The sequence below is a fragment of the Melozone crissalis genome, unplaced genomic scaffold, assembly GCF_028551555.1.
Source record: "Melozone crissalis strain CALT ecotype California unplaced genomic scaffold, PUWL_Pcris_2 ptg000033l_1, whole genome shotgun sequence".
NCBI classification, from domain to species: Eukaryota; Metazoa; Chordata; class Aves; order Passeriformes; family Passerellidae; genus Melozone; species Melozone crissalis.
Window position 1 is genome coordinate 2,981,131 of NW_026535811.1, and position 22,197 is coordinate 3,003,327.

The window sequence follows — 22,197 nt, forward strand, 5'->3', positions numbered from 1 at the left end:
CTTTTGACAAATGAGCACTGAAGAACAGATTTCAGAAGAACGCTACACTAAATATCTGCTTCCTAACATTTATTCTAGGTCTTAAAATTCACAGACTGGCAATCTAATGTCTATTATGGATACACACAATCCCTATATAGCAAAAATATGCTGAGAGATATTTCTTATGAGAAGCAGTTTTATGCATTTTTCATGACAAAATACTTGAAAAGATGACAAGGTAAGAAGACCAAACTTACCAGAGCAATAAAGTCAATCTCTCTGCATTAATGCTGAATTTCTGCACTGTTATTTAAAGGTAAGGTTCAACTAGAAACAAACATAAGACAAGTCTAGGGCAGATTTATTTGGCTTCTGTGAATGAAAACCTTCATTCCTCATCGGGGCTGGCGGGGTTGAATCAAATCAGCCATTTCTACCTTGTGTGCTTGCTTTGTAGCAAGAAGAATTTCTCAGTTCTAATAGCAATATATGCAGTTATAGTTACCTAACCAAGAGTTGTCTGAACTTGGAAAAAAATTAAGTAAATGCAGTCCCTACACAACAGCGAGCAAGGATGTGGTCTGTGGCTATGCTGCCACTTCTATTTTACTGCATCTGTAATGCCACATTTTACAGCAAACAGCAAATGCAAGCACTTTTTCACCAGCGCTATCATACCCTAGAATTACACGAGCCTTTTTTCAATTAAGGTTTTTCAACAACAAGTTTGGAAAGGGGGCTGCATGGCTCCACAGGGAAACATCTGAGTGTGGTAACTAAACATCAGGGAGCCCCAGAAGAAGTGGGAGTGAAGAGACAGCCAGTCCCAAAGTGCTGACAGACCTGTAACACGCCCCATACGCTGCTGAGAACAAAGTGTTGGTGACCCTTTGTGTGTGCACACGCTATTGGGAAGGTGCAGACAAAATTCTACTCAGTTTCTTGGCAGACAATGTAACACCTAAACTGTAGTTCCTGCTGCCACCATTTTTTCTGGGCTGCTCCGAGTTTATTTTTTCAGGCAACCTGCCGGTTCTGTAGACTTTCCTTTTAAGTCCGGCTCAGCCATAGCAGCTTTGGTATCTTTGCTGCTGCGGTAGTGGAAAGCATCTGGGCATTTCTATACAGCTGACTGTAGTCCAGCTTTTATTTTTATTTTCCAAAAGATTAAACACTGCTGCCCCAAAATTCTAAGCCTTCCTCTCAATGGGACCATTCTAAACCCACACTCATATTCCAGCGAAAATATCCATATGAAAACAGCCTTTTCTCACTTGAGCAGATATGTTTAACATGCTCACATGATATATTTCCAACATAAAACTAAGTTTACGTAAGCAAGAGCAAACGTTTAAAGAAAACCAACTATTTCAGACTACTAGGATGAAATACTTGCTAAAACAGCATGCGCTCTATTACAGATTGAGAAGGTTTTAATAAAAAACTCCTCCTGCTAATCAAACACTCCATTGTCAGGAAAAGTTACTGTTTTGAGAGTTCCCAGAACTTTGTGGAAGGTATCTTTCATTCTGTAGGTAACATATCTGGAAATCTGTAAAATACTGAGGCTTAGTAAGGGCCACAAAGCCATTGTGGTAATTAGTGAGATACACCTGCCATATGTCATCAATTCATGCAACATTTCATTACATTTTAAGCTCTGGGCACAGGGTCTGACACAGTACCCTGATATCAGCATTGAAGAAGAAGAAAATGTTCAATTCTGTAAGCATTACTCTGTAGTATAAGTGACTAAGACTCTGTTTGCTATCTGAGGTAGAGTTTAGGAGAATACTGAAGTGGGTTTTAGAAGGCAGACTTGAACTCCAAGGATCCTTCAATGGTTAACTCCTGGGGGGATTCCAAGAACTAGAGTAACAATTCTGAAGTGAAACCCCACAACGTGTTTTCTGAAGAGAACCAGGGTTTGGAGCAGCATGGTCCAGCAGGTGGTTTGAGGAGCAGAAGCATCACTGGACTCTCCAGTCTGGCTGCTGCTGCCTCTTCCTGCTGATGACAGGGCACTCATCATCATCACCACCACCATAATCTCATCCTCTTCTCAGCCCTGGTGAGGCCATACCTGGAGTGCTGTGTCCAGTTCTGGGCTCTTCAGGACAAAAGAGACATGGAGCTCCTGGAGGGGAGAGCTTTGGGGATGGTGGGGAGACTGGAGCATCTCTCAGGAGCAAAGGCTGAGGGAGCTGGGGCTGCTCAGCCCTGAGAAGGGACCTCATCCCTGTCCGTCCCTGCCTTCAGGGAGGGCTCAGAGCAGGGACTGTGAGGCTGAGCAATGGTGGGACAGGAAGAATGGGCAGGAACTGATGCCCAGGTTCCACTGAACATGTGGAAGAACCTCCACCCTGTGTACTGTGCAGACGGAGATGGCCCAGGGAGATCATCTGCCTCTCTGGAGATGCTCCAGAACCATCTGCACACACTGCTGTGCCCTGTGCTCTGGGGTGCCCTGCCTGGGCAGGGAGGTGGCACCAGATGCCCACTGTGGTGCCTTCCAACCTGGCATTCTGTGGAGACTGACAGCAGATGGCTGAGCAGCTCATGTTTTCCAAAATCTTGCTTCCCTGGTGCAGCGGGGACACTGCGGCCTCTCCTGAAGAGCTAGAGAGGGTAGAACAAGTAAAGCTAACTTGTAGAGAGGGCAGCAAAAAGTCACATTCAATTAAAAAAACCACATGAACAACCAACAAAAAAACCCCCACAAACCAAATGAACAAACATGCCCCCAAAACAACGAATGCAAACAAAAAAATCCCTGTTCCAATACAAAGAAAAAGCTGTCTTTGCTGCTGGGGTTAGACCACTCAGATTAGCACACTAATAAATTGGGACATTTCATTAATAGGGGTTAATTAGAAACCACTAATTGGCATTTTCTTACATAAACAATATTAGAGATTTTCAGAACAAGAAATGAACCTGACTTGAATTTATGAGGGAAAAATGAACACAGATTGCATGAGCACAACTGTAAAACACTACCAGAAGAAATTCATCACACCAAGTAAATTAGAGATAACTGATATAATTGAGCTCTCTTAGTCACCCCCTCTACAACTACAAACATCAAATTCAGTAAAAAACTTTTGGCAAATGCTTTCATAGCTACATAGCAACTTTTACTCTTTTCTAAGCTCACTAGACAGAAAATGATCTTCACCACATTCCACTAAGCTCAGTGATGCAAGCCCTGGCCTATTTCATTTATTAAAAGCCTAAGTGAGATGTGCTCTTGACCAAGTATTAGAAATAGAAGTAGGATTTCAATGAGCAGTTCTGATTTATGCTTTCATTTCACTGTATGAAAATTAGAGATATTATACAAGAGAAGGCAACTTTAATAGCAATTCCTCTTAGCAATTTTAACCTGTTTTTCAATAATTATATTTTGAAAAAAAAGCTAAAAATACTTCTAAGAAAAGTGAATGCAGACAATTTAAGCAGTGTAATACCTATTGATGTGGAAACAGTTGTGTATTTGTTCAAACTCCTCCTATGGAACTGCAAAAAAAAGTTCTCGAATTTGCTGAGTTGCAAATCCAACAGATTTGTAACTCAATAAAATAGAAAAAATAAAATTAGGAAAAAATAGAAAATAAAAATAAAAAATGAAAATCCATAAAAATAAAAACAATGTATAATTTCAGTGAATTTCTACCTCAAATTGAACAATAGAATTTCATCAGACATTTGGTAAAAACACAGTGCTGCTTTGCAAATCTCTCTAAGCACACTGGGATCAAAAAACCAATATTCATTAACAGAAGTAGTTAAATACCTATTTATCTTAAATTTTCTACCTTTGCTGACATTTTTATCTGGTAGAATTTATCATCACTCAGACTTGTTTGCTTTCTGGTTGATTTGTTTTTTGGTTTTTTTTTAGTATGAATGGTGGTGAATGGTGGGTTGCTTTGGTTTTTTTGCACTTGAGATTGTGTAAATCACACCAATTTTTTAATCATCTAAGCCAAGGTTATATAGAAGTTTAGCAACATTGCACTGCCTCCAGACAGCTACACAACTTCCATTTCTTGACCACTTCAGATACCTGAGAATTGGCATTGTCACCACACAATCACAGCTCTGGTAAACAGCCATTTTAATTCAATAAAACCACATTTCTATTAGTAATTCGGCAGAAGTTCTAAAAGAAAACCATGTTTATGAAGCACTTATATCAGAATACACCAGGTTGTAACTAGACCCTTCCTAAGTCTGCTGAGAGAGAAAAATAGTCTGGCAAACTTCTGCCAAGTCACTGTCATCTGGAAAATGATTAGAAATCTTTATTTTAGCAATCTGAGAGAAGAAAACAGCTGAGATGTTGGTGCACCCAGTTGTCTATCAGTTGTGACTGTGGTACCTATTCAGACACATCCTGCATTTCAAGCTGTCCCTCCCAACAGATCCTATTGTGCAAGAAATAAGCACCAAGACTGAAATTTATAAAAATAATTATTTTATAAATGAACAGTCATCACTAAGGCTTTAATCACTGGCCTTCTTAAAGCCATTGTGAGGATTTAATTGAATAATCTTGGCGGTCCACTGATAGAGCATATGCAAATATGTGCAGCAGGCCCCAGAGGATAATTAATTGAAGCTTACACCATGTGTGGGCCTGCATTCATCTCAGACAAAAGAGTACAAACCCCATTAAAAATATTCTTTGCCTGTGACGTGAAGTTCAAGCCCAGAGACACTGGGGGCACAAAGTGTGGCACTGAGCTGGAACACTGAACGTGTCACTTGTCATCCCCAGGGTCCCAGCTGAGCCTCGCTGAGCTCTCCTTCCTTTCAGTTCATTTGGTGCAGCTTCAGGAGCTGATCATCTCAGAAAAATAACAATATTATTGCCTTAGAACAGCAGCAAGTTGTTCTACAAGTCTCCAAAAGATTAAAAGTGTCAGCAACAAATAAAATTGGTTTGGGGTTTGTTTGACATCACAGGTAGATCAGAAATCATCTCGGGATTTTCTCAGAACCCTCACAACCTTTAAAACAGACCCTACACTGTTTTCTTGAAACATCCACACCTAATGCTCATTTGCTCCTAAACCAGACTAACAATCCTGGTGCACATAGAATGTATTTTAATTTACAGGTGTGGACACCAATCAGGCTTGTGGGGGAGCTTTGAGAACTGATCTAACTGCAGCGGGCCCACACATCCCCTCTTTTATTTAATTTTAAGTCATCATCGCCTATTACTCACCTTGTTAACTTCAAGTATTTATAAAAAGTAGGCAGGCATCAACTGCTTTTGAGGGAAAAAAATACACTGCTTTCCAGGAAAAGCATCCTTACATTATCCACAGAAAAACACCAGAGTGTATCATACTTTGATGTGGTGCTGTCACAACTCATCTTAAAACATCAACACAAGTCCTTATCAGGCAGAAAATGTCAGCCCAGATGGACCCACCCATATACAAAATATACACAATAAAAGTTATTTTGAGAAAATGAATTGATTTTTAGAACCAGTCTACCTAACAAATAGCAAAAAAACCCCAAACAAGTCAAGCTGAATACATGAAAATATTAAATCCTATTTCCTTAAATAATGTTTTAATTCTTCCCATCTCAATGCCAAGTTTCTCATAAAATAAATGAAAACCACAATGTAGACAGATGGCTGAAGAAGCAGCAACATCAATACACACTATCAGGTAAGGAAGCAGAGCAGATGAAGAGTAACACTTTCTCTCTAATTAAAGTAATTTGGCCTTTTAAAATTAAGGACAAAAATCTGTATAATGGGTAAACAAAAATTAATTATTTAAAGTGCTATAATAAATACACTACAATAAAAAAAAAACCAAAACAAACAGATTTGCTTTTTAGAATGTGCTTCATGTCAGGTGTTTTAAAAGGTGACTTGGCCAAAGTAAGTACCACAAGAAAAACAGCATTTAGGTAGCAGGATATATCATCATTCAATTTGCAGACGAGACTTCAGAACCCCCTCTGATCAAGAGTTTACGTCTGCCACCCACTGCTTATATGCAGACTGTCAATCACTTTGATGCCTGCTGGTCTCATAGAATCAAACTGTTGGCTCTAGAAGTCCAGAAATTTCCATTTGACAAAAAGTATTTCTTGGCTGCCTCCCCTTGTATTTTCACATCTTCGATTTCAACACCTACACAGATTGATCTGCATTATCCTTTTACCTCATAAATGCAGAGGAACAACTACACTTTATTTACAAAGTGAACTGTCAGCACATATGACAGCTCTGCAGGAAAAATATCCAGCAAAAAACCATTATAATTCAGCAGTCCCCTAGTTTTACATCCTGACTCTCACAACTGTATCTTTGCCTCACAATACAACAGAAATAACAATTAATATTTATTAAAGACTTTTGCTGACCCAGCAACACATTGTGCTTCAGCAAATGGCACACCAGGTTGTTCCTTCCAAGGTTGAACTGCAGCAGCAGAGAAAACTACAGGACAACACACCTTGAACAGACATGATGCCTCCAATGACCTTCCATTAAATTCATACCTCAGTGACAGCCAGGATCTGGGAGCTGGTTTTCTTTCTCAGGTGGTTTTTTCAAGCTCGGGGTACAGCAAAGTGACACGGAAATGGTTTTTTTCACAACAGCTGACTATTGTGTAAGAACATCCTCAGCCTCAAGCAGGCAAAAGTGACTTTTTAAATGTGTTTTTTAATGTGTTTTAAGTATTTTTAATGTGAGAGCAGTTCATCTGTACCTGACATTTCTAAAAGTATAACTATATGACAATGAAAAATATCCTGGTGAAGACTCAGTTCATTGAGAAACTCCTTATGGGAAGTGAAAATCAGTTTATTTCATTTGTGTCAGAGCAAGGGGTCAGGGACAGAAGAACATTGGGATCACACTCAACGTCAGTCATTTCACGGGATTTTAAAATGGCAAAGAAAAACCCAGAGAAAACACCCTCTGTATTGGGTGGGAACATTATTTTTTATAGACTTCTTTAGGAACTTGTGTAAGTTTTTCTTATGTTGAATCTGGCTTTGGAAACACTTTTAAAGGACTAGTAAAATTGTATCCAAAGAAGTGAAATTAACTGCTGTTTACCATATGGAGTATTACTCAATTCTCCTCTTACCAGCAGAAAACACGAACATAAGGAAGAGATTTGCAAAGGCAGGGACTATTCCTATGAAACCCAGAAGTGAAAACTCCTTCCCCCACCTTTTCTCTTTCTGGATTACACATTGTATCAGGAAAGCAGATTTTAGGCTGCATTTCAAGACTATAAAACAGAGGATTTGTAAAGAAATATGTTTTTACAGTATCTCTCACCTTATAGCCTCTTTGCAGAATTAGCAACTTCAGAGATGTTCCAGATCTATAAAGTAACTATGCTATGCAGAATTTTTACAGCTCTCCAGCTACTCAGTAAAGCTCTACTTGCTATGTACCTTCTGACATTCAGTTGTTTCTGCACGGTTTTCTTCTGGCATGCCAAATCTTGCATTCTTTATAGAGATCCAGCCTCCAAATTTGTGTACTCCTCTTCCTAACTCCAAAGCGTGGCAAGTTTGGAGATGTAGTTATTGCCAGCAGATTTGGAGTAGCACAATACTTTAGAACTGGCACAAAGAGGAAAAATCCCAACACACTTGGTCATTCCTGGCTGAAAATACCAGTACTGATTTGTTTCTTTTCTATAAAAGCCCACTAGATTTCATGGAATAGAAATCACAGACCATGTTTAACTCTTTATGAGCCTGGTTTTGGTGCATCCTGCTCTGATGAAGGTGGCAATGAAATCTCTAGAACAGGCTCTTGGCTAGAGCTGTATGGACAACAAGATTACCTTTTAATGGTGGACATCACAATAAGAATCCCTTTAAGACAGAGCCTTTGAAGGTATTTTTGAATATTATTCTCCTCATATGTAATTTGGATCTCATAAAGCAATGAATTTTAACAGCAGAAGCTGGGAGAGGGAAAAATTACATCAGCTCACCAGCAATTTCTCATTGCACATGAAGAATGGGGACTAAAGTAAGTTTTGCATGTTGAAAACAAACTGTCACTTGGAGAACACCTCCATGGAGTAGGAATTTAGGGAGTTTGGCCATGCTGCTGCCTTGGGCTGGGAGGTTTCCCATGCCTGCTGTTTACAGGGTTGCTAACACCCAGCACACTCCTGATCCACGCCTGCCTCAGGCACGGCTCTGAGGATGCTCTGCCAATGACAACTCAGCAAAAAACATCTGCCATGGTCTCCTCCCTCCTCATGCCCTTCTCCTGGAGATAATTAAGGCAAAACCACCCAAACCAAACAATCCAGCCTACTCTATAAGTTTTAAAGGAACAGAAAATGCACAAGCCAAAATAAATATTTGTCAAACAACTTCAGAAAAAAATTTATTTTCACTTTTGTTTGGAGAGTTCCAACCCTAGAATGACTGGCATTGCCTTCTAAGTTTTTAATGATTTAATGCCAAGCTAAAAGCTTGATTTCAGAATATTTTATGCTATAAAGGCAAACACGGTCTTCACAAAATAAGTGTTTTCAGTGTTTTGCAAAAAAAGAACATTCTGGAAAGTGAAAACAGACCACTGTATGACAAAAATAAAAAAAATGTTAAGTTCAAGCAATGAATTCATCAGCTTCCCCAAAAGCAAGTATGAACAAGCAACAGTGCCTTGCCATGAATGTTGTTCATATTTTTCCTCATTAGGCAGAAGGTATTTTGAGGTAAAGAATTTGTTCCATGATCATGGCTCTAAACCACTTCACTGCTCAGGTGAAATCAGAAATTTATCCCTTCCCTCTCCGCCTCCCAAAATAAACACCACACTTTGAAGCTTTTGAAATTTTTTCTCTGCATGACAGCTTTCACTTGTTTACTGCAAAAAATTTGTTTCTATGGCAAGGTAAGTGAATCTGCAGATAACTCTCAATGTTCACACCTGGTGTTCCAGTAGGGATCATATTATTTAGATAAAAGAGGAGTTTCAATACCAGAAGAACCACTTGTAACCCCCTTTCACCAGTAAAACAGCAGACTGATACACCTGGCTCAATTTAGAGGCAAAGCCAAAAGTTTCTTTCAGTCTTGCAGTTCAGTGACACACAGCTTTAAATACATCAATATATTCCTCTCCTAGCTTATGTTAGGTAACCACATATTTAAATGAAGATATGCTTTAAGGTTTTAAAAAATTTGCTCATATTTAAACTGTATCATTTTCTCCTTTAAAAAAAACAAAAAACAACCCAAATCCTGCAAGAAAATGAGAAACTTATGAGCTAGAATGTGACTCCTATGGGTTGGAAAAAGTAACTGGAAAATTTCAGCTATCACCACACCATTGAATGGAACTATGGCTCCATTCAGTTAACCAACAAACCCAGAAAGTTTCGTACTAGCAGCCATGATCAAGCTAACATATGCAGTAAGCATTTCTAGACCTATACTTAAGAAAGGCCACTCATTCCATTCCCTTTTCTTTTCTGGAAAGAATTTAAGCACATTATTATGTGCTTAACTGATTAACTTAAATGTATAGCTGCATGGGGGTTTTTTGCTGAAGAAAAGCAGCAAATTAGAAGTTTATGTACAATCCTAAATTCCTGTCAACAGAACAGCACAACAGCAATTTATGCCATTCAATCTATACAATTCCAAACCTAAAATGCTACCAGCACTTCATTTTTGTGCATAGCCTCTGTATTTATTTCCATCTCATAGTACATTCAGTATACCAAAAGGCACAGCACACTTTAAACATCTTTGAAGACAGTTTGATATAACTGCCTATAAAAAACTATTATGGCTAAGCCCAAATCACACTAAAAAAAACCCAACAAAACAAACCAGTGATAAAACTTGCATTAGAATTTAACTTATCAAGCTTAAAGAGAAATATAAAAAAGGCACCAAGTTGGTAAGATAAGCATCTCACTAAAATGAAACATTAAAATTTATCTGGGAACTAAAATGACACAGAAAATAGTTTTTCTATTCATGACAACAGAATTTAAAAAGCTTTTCCCAGAGCTCATTGTTTTTAGTTCTGGGTTGGGAGCCAAACCACCTACATGAAGAGTCAGAGCTACAAAGGAACTTCAATGCTAACAGTCATCTTCCAAATCACGTAAATCATAAATATTACATCAATTCTGCATCTGCAATACATCACCACCACACCACTGTACCACAAGAATTGCCAGTTGCTGCATTAATGAAATTACCCTAAGCACAGGTTTCTGGAAGCTGATGTATTACATCCACCCACAGCTCTGATTCAGACCATCCAAATTCTGTCTGGAATTATTTCCTGATGAGAATCAATACCTAACTTTTACTGAGATGAGTTGCAGTATTCCCCAGAATCTTCAAACAGATGAATAAGACTTTTTTTTTGCATGTATTCATCCATCAAGACTTGTCATCTTTAAAGGAACACCAAAAGAAATCAAAACCAAAGTGACACAGCAAAACCCTGGGCTTCCCTTGCTAAATGCCTCTCTGGAGATAAGTGTGCAGTAATTTTCTAGCTATAAAATATAAAATCTTCTCAAAATTGGAATCTGACAAGATTTTCAAGCATCACAGGACCGCAGTAGTCTTACAATTAGACATTTAACTGCCAGGGAGGAGAAAAGAAGACATGCATTTTATCAAGAGAAAATAGTTACCATGAAGTAGAAACTGAAGTGGTTTTTAGTTATTTAAATCTTAAGCTACAACAACCAGATACTGCTTAGTGGGTTGGCTGGTGTTTTTTTCCAAAATAATTTTTATGCTGCCAGATTTTGCAGCTCATTATACGACATCTCTACAGAAATAAATACCCAGCTTTGCAGGTGATACGCACACAGATATATACACTGACTGGAAATGCACCTGGTTTTCTGTTTTGTGCCTTCCACAAGCACTTACAGCCCCTAAAATCACATCTGAAACCCAGTATCCAGTAACACTGCCATACAAGCTGTGTGTTAAATCAGGTACCTTACAAGTGTCTATTTGGAATGTACTTCCCATCCAGCATTGCAAGCTAATTAAAAAAGCTCAAATTCCTGCTACACTCAATCTCTATGACATGATTTAGCAGAGAAGCATGTCTAAATAAAAATGTTGGAAGTGAGACACAGTTACAGTAAGCAATAAACACAACCTCTACCCACAATTAGGCTTCTACTTAAAAACTTAACTTGAACTTTATTCTGCTTTGCGTATATTGAGAATTATTGAATGCTGGATCAAAAAATCTAAAAAAGAGCATTTTTTTTTCCAAAGTGGGAGGAAATGCTTTATGTCTTAGGAAAAACAATCATTAAAATGTATAAGAATTACTCACCAGTCTCCAGAGACATGAATTCTTTGGCACAAGCTTGACACACAAACAGGAAAACAACAAGTAAGGATGTGAGGGACGACCCTTTTCTCTTGGAAGCCGTTTCCCAGTGAGTGCTGCACAGCCCTGACCCAGAGGAAAAGCAACTCAGCTGTCAGGATTGCCAGACTCTGGGAAAGCTGATCCCAGAGTGATGTCACTTATTCCTGAATGTTACTGCAGCTCCAAACTATTGACTCTCTCCTACCAATAAAATCTCATCCTCCAGATGATGGAAAACAAAACGTTTAACTACAGGACTGAGTTTCAACAGGAGATAATAGTACAGATTTTAACTGCGTATCTCGAGCTCAGACAAACTATTACAGCCTGAAAAAAGTGAGAAAAAAACCCCAAAACACAAAAGAAGCTCCAGATGCTATCTAAATATACTCTTCTAATTACCTCTAACCCGCAAGGGTTTTCTTTCTGGCAGCAGTAGTCAGAAAAAATTCCATGAGATGAAGGGGAAGAGCAAAGACTGGCACCACAGCACTGGGCATCGCTCTACAAAGCTCCAGCTAATTCAGCTGAGAAGTTCTTGGGCTGGCAGAGTGGCCCTCAGCCAGGTCACCTTTCTCCTTTTTTGACTTCTTTCTGCCCCAAGGTGTGTCCCACAAAGGCAGCTCAATCCCCAGGATTTTGGCCAACTCCATTGGGAAACATGGTTTTGGATGGAAAGAAAAAAAAAATAATGAGTCAAACCGATAATGCTTGTGTGCTAAAATCAGAAGTTTTAATACTGAAATAGATGTATCCAAACTACTAATGCAGCTATAATGTGAAGCTATAAATGCTGTGAAGAACACCACAGAAAGTAAAGACATTATCACAACAGGCACTGCAGGAAATTTCTACACTGGACAGAAAAACCAGGCACTAATACTCGAAAAATATAAAGCAAGAAGGAGATGAAGAACACGAATAAATTATTTGGTGCATAAAATTCACTTCTGCAATAGTAAAAAGCAAAGTTGCAGCTGAAGGGATGTCTGGGGTCTTCTGCAAAATCCCAAATTTTAGACTAGAGCGCAGAGATTTCATATTAAAACCCTAAACATCAACGATTATCTTCAAATTAGTGTCACACACATCTTTAAATATGACAGCTCACAGATTTCCAACAGTCCTGAGCCAACACCATCCTAAATTAGAGCTGGTTAGCAACCACCAGGGCACTGTGTGGGCAAGCACCACCTTCAGTCAACTGCACCGAGGGCAGTGCCAGCCTTTCTGCACAGAGAAGGCCTGGATTTTTGCACATTTATTACTGAAAATATGCGTGCCATAAAGAGACAAGTCTTGCAGAATAAAAAAAAAATGCAAATTCACAAGATAAATCACTGCTTTTTAAAAAATGATCCCACACGTGCAAGATGAGAAATTCTAAGGAATGCATAAAGTAACAAACTAGAGGGAACACAGAAGCCTTCAAAACAAAGAAATGGCAAGTCAAGTCAGAACAGCAGAAAACATTCCTCTGATAGCAATGGGAAAACACCCCAAAAGTGGCAGGCAGTCAGAAAAGGCTTCAATTTTCAGTGTGAGCAGCATCAAAATCAGAGGCTGGGGGCAGAATGAACTAGAAATAAATGCAGGGTACAAGCTGCCATGGAAGGAACTGGTTAAAGAGAAGCAGCCAAGTGCTCAGCAGTGCCCAGGACACTCCTGCCAGACGCCTGCTCAGAGCTAAGGGGTGAGATCATCAAACCCTTCTGAGTCAGAAAAAGGCTGGCTCCAAAACCCACAAGTGCTAAACCCCGAAGGCAAGTGACCTATTTTGAAACAATTTCACCTGTCACACTTAGAATAGCAAAAATCTGGAGGGCAAAACCTGCGAAATGCTGTTTTCCGAAAAAGTATGGAATGTGAGACTTGAGCCAAGTATTAACAATGCAGAATTAGTTGGAAAATGTAAGAGTTTTAACATCAGTCTATGGTAATGCCAAGCCATGCACTGAATTTCAAAATGTGACTGGATGGATTCATAAATTCAAGTTCTATTAATCTGATAATTTTTAAAATTAATTTTTTTCAGACTTAAATAAATAGAAATCACCATGGGTGGACTAAAGTTGTGGTATTACACAGGCATGTGTTAAGTGGTCAATATTAGATATTGTGCCTCCTTTTCTTGCTTGGCACATTTAATTCACAACTTGAAGTTAGCAATCTTCTCTTCCTCTTTTTGATAGCATATGATAAGTTTATAGAAGCAATTAATCTCCTGTTAGTTCTGTGGCATTAAAGCCTCTCTTTGTAAGAGCTGTGCTATTTCCAGAAGAATCTAAATTTCATTAATAGCCTCCAGCCCTGAGTTCAGTGTTAAGACTTGATGAAGCATTAGCACATGACACTGGAAGACAAAGATCTACCAGTTCTGGGAGACAGAAGCTTGCCAGAATGTAAGGACTGATTTTGAAAGAGAAAATCATAATATTTAATTACACCAACTTCCTGGTTTTGTCCAGTTTTGAATTTCATTTAAAAATTAGCTATTTCTGAAGGCCTTCAAGCTGAGGTTGTAGTCAGTGCTGAAGCACCATAATTTTCAACAGAGCTTAACTTCCTAAAAATATAAGAGAGCTAAGACTAATTCTAATAGTCTAAATCAGAGTAGTGAAACAGGACACACTTTGTCACTACTGAACTAGAGTGTTAAGTTCCACTTAATGTAATTTGCTATTTTCAGTAAGAAAAAAATTTGGTTTTTTCAGCCAAACCAACATAACTGAGCCCAAGGAGCAGGGGAAAATAAAATTACTCTGGGCACATATGTACAGACAACCACATGGCAATATTACCTAAATTTTCCACAGAATTTAGCGGTTTATGTTCACGTCTAAGTTACTAAGACCTTTACTAAGTAATTTTACTAAGGTTTTTAGGTATTTGATTTAGGGAACATACTTCTGATTAGTTCAGGAGGCTGCCTTATGGACAGTCAGTGTAAATGCTATAATATACAAAAACCTTAGGTTAAAAACATGTCACACAGGAGTGAGGCTCATGAAGCAATGTCAGATGAACAAGACTCTTGGTGGTCAACAAATTCAACCTCATTCTCAGAGGTAACTCCAATGCCAGATCAGATTGCAAAGACCCTTGCCCAGTTGAGTTTCAAAAATCTTCAAGAAAGACATGGAATCATTCTCTGCTCAAGAGGCTTGGGTTTTTTGCTACTATTTTTATTTTAATCTGTTAGAATGTACTTTACTGCAGTTTATGATCATTGCTCTTTTTACAGTTCTGAAGAGAGTCTGTCTCATTTACAAAGTCCATGTAGTTAATGAAGGATGCAGTTAAGTCCCTGCTTCTGTCATCTCTTCAGGCCAAACACATTCATCTCCTTCAGCCTCTTGAGCAGAGAATGATTCCATGTCTTCCTTGAGGATTTTTGAGACTCAACTGGACAAGAGCCTTTGCAGTCTGATCTGGCGCTGGATTTACCTCTGAGCATGAGGTTGAACTTGACCACCAAGATTCCTGTTCATCTGACATTTCTGCATGAGCCTCACTCCTGTGTGAGGAACTGACTTGCTGATCAGTGACAAAATAGTTCCACCCCAGCAGCAACTCCAGTGAAGATTCTCTGCAAACAGCCACTGAATTGAAAATTTTAGTTATTGATTGCTTATGGTGCAGTGAATTCCTCACCATTCATCCCATCCATGCCCCACGCTCAGACACAAAGGTACCACATGAAGGTACATCAAAAGCCTTGCTGAATTTATGTGGATTCCGCTGTTTCCCCCTCAGTTGCAGAGGCAGTCACTGTAGGGGGTAGCTAGGTTGGTCAGGCAAGATTTTTCCTTGATATATCCATGCTGGCTGTTTCCAATTACCTTCCAGTCTCTCACATGCCTAGAACAGTTTAAATGAGTTGCACATTAATATTCTCAGGGGAAGAGGTGAAGCTGACCAGTGTTTATTTCCCTGAATTCCCTCTCTTGCCATTTTTTTTTAAACACAGCAATGTTTGTCTATTTGCAGTCATCAGGGTTATCCATGTTGATAAAAATCACTCTTGTGGTGACATCTGTCAGCTCACTCAGCACCCTCAGCTGCTTATGCTCCTAAAATAAGAATCCATGGCTGTTCCAAGCATCAGTCAAAAAATAATTTCAACATGAATGTCATATTATTAAAAAAAAAAATCCAACAAAAAGCAACCTAGGAGGGGTTAATACCTTAAGGCAGCTTATATGTGTCAAAACAAAAAAAAGAAGAGGTGGAACAACAAACGACCCTATAGGAAACACATCACTGGTCCAGGTTGCTGGAATGCTCCAGGATCTGCTGGGAGCTGCCACCTGATATTTCCTCTGCATCCACAATCCTGCTATAAATCTCTCTACTGAGAGCACTGAAGTGTCACCCAAACATTTCTTTAAGCTTGCTCTGCTTAGTTTCAGCTCTATACACCATGAGCAAAAACAATAATGAATTGGAAAGCAGGAATTATGACTGCTTGCTGTTGATAGCACAGACAGAACAAGTTTTCCCAAATGGAAAGTCCAACCTTGGCTTGCAACTGGAATGCCTTGTTCTGTCCCAAACATCAAAGAATTTAAAGACAGGTAATGGAAACTGCATGCAGCATGAACATTACCAGTCCAGCAATCTCAGCAGGCAAGGCAAGCCCTCAACAGCCCCCAGGGCTCTTTTTCCCAATTACATGACACACAAAGACACTGACAGAGAGCCTTAAATGAGCTTGGGAATAACCAGGCAGCATTTAGAGTTGCAGTCATACTAGAATAACATGCTTATAGTTTATATACAGCCTTTGATTCTATGTATTGAAAATGAAAGGAAGCAAAGTGAATGCTTTCTCCTTCCCAATGCTTTCAGAGGAAGGGAACAGCATTTTTAGATTTACTGCTGAAAGACCAAGATTAAAGCAAATGTCTGGTTAAATAATGCATTAATTTTACAAATATATATACATATCTACAGCATCTTTTATTAAAGCAAACTGCACTCTCATGCTGCAGGAGTTGCCATTAGGCAATAGCTGAAACAAAAATGTTTCAGGGAATTTTAGCTCACTGCTGATGCCACCACCAGTCAGAACCTACTCTTCACTGAATCAGAAAGGTTTGGGTTGGAAGGGGCTTTAAAGATCCTCTGGTTCCACCCCCTGCCCTGGGCAGGGACATCTTCCATGATCCCAGGGTGCTCCAAACCCTGTCCAACCTGTTAAATTTCAGGGATGAAGCATTTACAGCTTCTCTGGGCAACCTGTGCCAGTGCTTCATCAGCCTCACAGGAAAGAATTTCTTCTTAATACCCAACTAAACCTGCCTTTTTAAAATGAAAACCTGAAAATTAAAAACTTTCAAATTAAAAACTGCACCTACCCCATCACTACCTGCCTGTGTAAGTTCCTCTCCCTCCTTTTTCTAAGCCCCCTCAGCTCCTTCCCTTGCTTTTCTAAAATGCACTTCATGTTTAACCCAGGATGCAACTCTTCAGCAAAGAGCAATCATGAAACCTGATTATCTAGAGATTTTATTCACTGGAAAACAGATTTTCAAGCATGTACCAGACATGAAGGACCCACAGTCTCCCACAACTCATCATTAAGGCCTGTATCTTCTGAGATGGAAGACAGACACTTATTCCACTCCCTGAGGCCTGTGACAGTCTTCTGCTCCCCCCAGTGGCAAAAACCCAAATATAATCCACAAGGAGGCCACTGAAGCAGCATCACACGCTCACACAGCAGTGCTCTCAGAGGTTCTTCAGACCCAAAATTTCCAGTATGCTAAGGACTTTTGTTCTACACAAAATAAACTACATTTATCTTGATTTGTGCAAAAAAAACTTTTCGGAATTGATAAAGTAGTTGCTAATGGAAACATTTTAAATTAATCTGTAATCCTAAAGCTAACGGCAATTTTCTTGGGTTGTGATATATGAAAAAAAAATTTAAAATATTTTTGATACAAGCATTAGTAGCAATCTTCTGTTTAAAAAAAAGTCACAGGAAGCCGCAGCCACGCAGACATCACTTGCCTACTCTTATCAGCCTTCTGATGTTTTCTTTTTACACTGGAATTTTACACACCAGTAAAGGGGAGCAAGACTTGCTCACTTCATTTCATTCAGTAATATTCTTCCTTTTTCTCTCTCCCTAAAAAGGAAGGTGCTAAATAAGTAGGATTGGCTGAAATGGTCCACAGAATTATGTGCTTTAAAACCACTGAATTCATGAGTTTTAAGACCTAACAGCTTTCTGAATTTCATTTCCATGCTTGTCTTTCAAATGTATTTTGCAGACTTTCCCTGAGGATTAAGATGACAATATGACAAAGCAGCTTTCTAAGGATTTTTCTCCACTTTTAATGATTTTGCAAATGTTCATGCCAGTGCACAGCAGTTGCTTAGCTTCACTGGCATGGTTTCTATAAATGCATTCCAGTCAGGTTACATTAGTCATTTTGATATCTCAAAAATAATCAGGATATCAAATATTCACTACTTGAGCTTGAGAAGACACATTTCCCCCAATAATTATAACAAGACTCACATTACACACAGTTCAGCTCTTTGCAGAATGAATTCTGATGATCCACATCTATTGGATACTGCCTGTCAGAAAACACTAATTCAATGTTTGGACAGAAACAAAATTACTGATAACCATCTGCAGTGCCATAAAGGCCTTGATGCACTCTGAAAAAACATCTGGTCAGAGGTTATAAGCTTTTCTATTCTACACATTGGGGTAGTTGTTTCTAACATGGATGACACGCCAAAGTTATTGATAAATAATGTTAAACCTGTAAATTACAATTTCTGCCTCTAGAGCAAGGACTGTGATGCCAACAGAATCAGCAAAGGAATCTGTTGTCTTCAACTGATTTCTTTACTAGATAAAGAGCAACAGGGTCTTATTATTCCTTATTACTGTAATTCTTCAATTAAAAAGGTTTCTTCTATTTTCATTCAGTATGAGAAAGCTGCAGAGAAATGGAAGTGTATTCACCAGTCACTTCTATCAGTAAGAATGCTACTGGTGTGTGCATGGGGTCCCCCAAGTGAAAATAAAGAAAGTGTAGACTATTTGCATTCAGTGAAATGCTTTTCAGTGAAAAAGGGTCTACTGGTTCAGTTTCAAATTGTAAACTTTTCCTCAATGCCACAGGGACATCAGAGCTTTGCAGGGAACCAGCTGGAAACATTTTAAAACTATTGAAAACATTTTTCAAGGAAATGGCTGAGCCATTTTCATTTAATCTTTCATATAAAACTATGGAGGTAACAAGAGAAAAAAATTGAGCCTGGGAAGCTAAAGAGCTTTCTGGATCAGAAAGTCTAGAAGTGTTAGAGGAACTACAACACGGTTATGGTTAGTGTAAAGCAGTGGCTGAACTTATGTACAGGTATGGACACATCCATGCACTCACATGACCCAGACATTTCTAAACTTCTTTTCTCTTGGCTGTGCTATTACTTTTCCACATACTTCTCTGACTTTGTTCCAGCTTTACACAGGTGCAGCAGAAGCTCTCATAAATTTTTGGATGAAAATGGAGAAGGGGAATGCAGTCACAGACTCTCAATATCACTTCAACACAGTTGTCAGAAAATGACACATTACCACTCTACTAGACATGTCACTGTAACATAAAATGAAGAAATTAAATAAATCTAATTCTGTTGAAGTCCTACTCTGATTAATATATTTAATAGTCCTGTCTTAAAATTGAAACTGTTCTTACTTGGTTTCAATACAGACAAGGTAATGAAATAAAAACTTGCACCCAGTGGATGAAATTATCAATCTGAATGTGTCCTGTGAGTGTGAATTATTACAGGACACAACAAGACAAGAACATTTTGGTGCTCAGGGCCTTGAGTTGATGAACTTAGGACCTTAAACTTCCTTTTACAGGGCAATACCATGGTAAGATACCACAACAGAATTTCTAAATGGAATAATGCAAATCTGGTAGCTAAGATATTGAAACCAATCCAGCTTCACGAGCAAGAAGTTTCTCTGGGGCTATTTGGCTTTTCTCCCTATGGGGCCAGGTGCAGCTTTGCACTGACATGCATTTGAGGTATCTGACTGACAGTCATCATCAAGCTAATTGCACCAGGGATGTGCCCTTTGGCTTCACCAGGCTTCCTCTGTGATCCTGGTTAAGTAAACCTCAGCTTGCACTCCCAATTTGTACTATCATTATATAAGATACTCTCCACCATTAAAACAGATAAATACAACTGAACAGCTAAATACAACTAAAACAGCAGCTAAATTCAACAGCTTAATGTTAAGTCAACCTCTGTTTCCATTCCAAATTTGTAGTATCATTATATAAAATACTCCCCACCAATGCAACAGTGAGATACTAATGCTGCAATAGAAGGTTGTGGGGAACATTCCCAACCTATTTCTGATCATTTAGGCAGCTGGAAATTGAATTCAGCTGCTCCTGCAGGAAGCACACCACAGCCAGAACCACACTACTTGGAGACACTTTCAGAGGCAGCATTAAAGAACTTATTTTGACAGCCTGAGTTTGAGGGCTACTAAGGATATCAGTCTTGTCTTTGCTCATAGAGAGAACAAATGCACTGGGCAGAGTGGGCTGAAGCAGATGGTATTACCAAAAGTGGTGGTGTTTAAGTCATGCCTTTCGTTCTCTGCTATGACAACCTTGATGGCTCGGGCTATTTTCTCCAGGAGGAAAAAAAACCTCATCCCATTTCTCAGAACAGTAAAAAATAAGAAATAAAAAGTCTAACATAGATTTCCCAGGCAAGATACAATGTCTCATATCAGACAAATTTCTATTGAGTAAAATTGTTAAGACTTGTTTTCATATCCTGCATTTTGATGACCGCTCTGACAATCTTTTTGTATTTCTTGTTTCTCAGTACCTTTTCCCCCTCCAAAACCCCAGATGTTTTATATCATATATGCTGAACCCATCCTGTCAAAAAGAACTGTCCATTTAAAATAATGCAATAAATCCATTTTGCTGGTTTTGCTTTTATCTTAATCATGGATCACACTTAAAGGGACCTCAAGACTCCACATAGCAAATCCTGTTCCATGAAAACACTGTGGGTCCTTCCACTAAAGATGTTACTCAGTGTTGTCAACAAACAGAACATTTTCACTGATTCAAAGGTTTTTATTCAGTTGCCCATATGCCAATGTTCATGTAAATGACAGATTTTCCACCAATATGGTTGGGTTATGATACCTATATAATTGCCTGGAAAAAATCCCTGTGCACATTATTTTATATATATTATGGTAAGAGAGCCAAAGGGACCACCTGAAATATAAAGACAGACAAATTTGGGAATAAACTTAAAGATTGAAAATACTGAAATTCTGATTAAGTTAATAATTTCCATATAAATAGGGAAATATAAAACATGGAAACCTTTTGATATTTGACACAAGATATGATTTGATTTGATTTTTTGGGCAAGATATGAACTGCACCCAAGTCCCTTTAAGTGGTCTGAAGTACATAATAATTAACATTTCCTTTCTTTTTTCCTCAATGGGTCATACTTTCAAAGAGCATCAAGTTTTGTCTGGCTTGGAAAAAACCAAGTCACTGTATGGTACATGCCTCCATTAAATTCAGATTAGCTTAAGGAAAGCACAAAGCAATTCCAGTTATCTTACAGCCATTGACATGTTTAAATACTAAACTGTCTCCTCACCACAACACTGAAATGTGCATAAGACTGAATATCCTGAAAACATTGTAAAACATGGAAACATGCATAAACATAAGGAAAGTGATGTTGTACTCAAAACACACTGGAAAAATTCAAGCTTATGTATCATTTTGAGAAACATTCCTGTTTTTTGGGTTTTTTTTTCCTTTTTGTTTTTCCCCTTTTCTCTTCCCTATGTTCTTGGGGAAGGGGGTGTGGAAATTCTGATCTACAGAAAGAAATATTTTACTTCCTCTTAATCATCGTTTAGGAAATTTAAAGTTCCAAACAACCCCTCTACACAATATCATTTGCTAAATTTTCATAGACAGATATTCCCAATAAATACCTATTCACAACTGAATTACAATGATCTAGTGTATTCGTGGCAAAAATTTGCCAAAATTCATAGGACTGTACTTGATACCCATTTTAAACATCAGCGTACTGAAAAAGTAGACAATTTTTAGCTCCTTCAGCAAGGACGTGCCAGCTCATTATTTCCACTTTCTTGGTACAAAAAAAGGCCAAAATTTTTAAAAAATAACACAATCCCAAATATTTTCATTTTTCACTTTAACAGACCCATTTCTCAACTTATACAGACACACATAAAAAGAACTAATAATGCCTTCTTTATTTTCCATAAAATCTCAGACTCAATTATACATGGCTGACATTAGAGCCAATTATTTTAAATGAGAACGGGTGCACATTTTCTTTTTCACTTGGAAAAGTAAATTTAGCTCGTGCTTGTGAAACATAGCTCCACTCCTTCCTCCACTTCATGAAAAAAAACCTACAAAAACTAATAAATGGCAGTATCAGATTGTAGCAAACTGTCTAAAATAGGTCAAGATCTGATGCAGAATGCTGACAAGGTTTTTAGACACAACCTTCAGCCTAAAATTGTCACAGGCTCTCCATCCTCTCCATCTGGCACACCAACTGAGTATGTGCAATTGTCAGCAGTAGTAAAATCTCTTATTTAGAGCACAGAGTGAATGGAAAAGGGCTGAGCCTTCACTGTCCAAAAGATTTTAATAATTCAAAACACAGCTGGAAGGCAGCTAAAGTGATACATATACAAAGGTTCCCCTTCACACCACATCCTTAACTCATTTTTTCCCCCT

The 22,197-nt window shown here is 38.5% G+C and overlaps 1 protein-coding gene across 12 annotated transcripts in view; it reads right to left on the reverse strand.

Annotated features, from left to right (window-relative positions):
• Positions 1–22,197, reverse strand: part of PLEKHA5 (pleckstrin homology domain containing A5) — a 156,935-nt gene that overhangs the window by 70,626 nt on the left and 64,112 nt on the right. The window contains exon 1 of one of the 12 annotated variants that reach the window (XM_054282231.1): positions 11,333–11,439. The exons of the other annotated variants lie outside the window; for them this stretch is intronic. The gene's annotated coding sequence lies outside the window, so the exon portion shown is untranslated. Of the gene's footprint in view, positions 1–11,332; positions 11,440–22,197 lie in introns of those variants that run through there. 12 annotated transcript variants of the gene reach the window in all.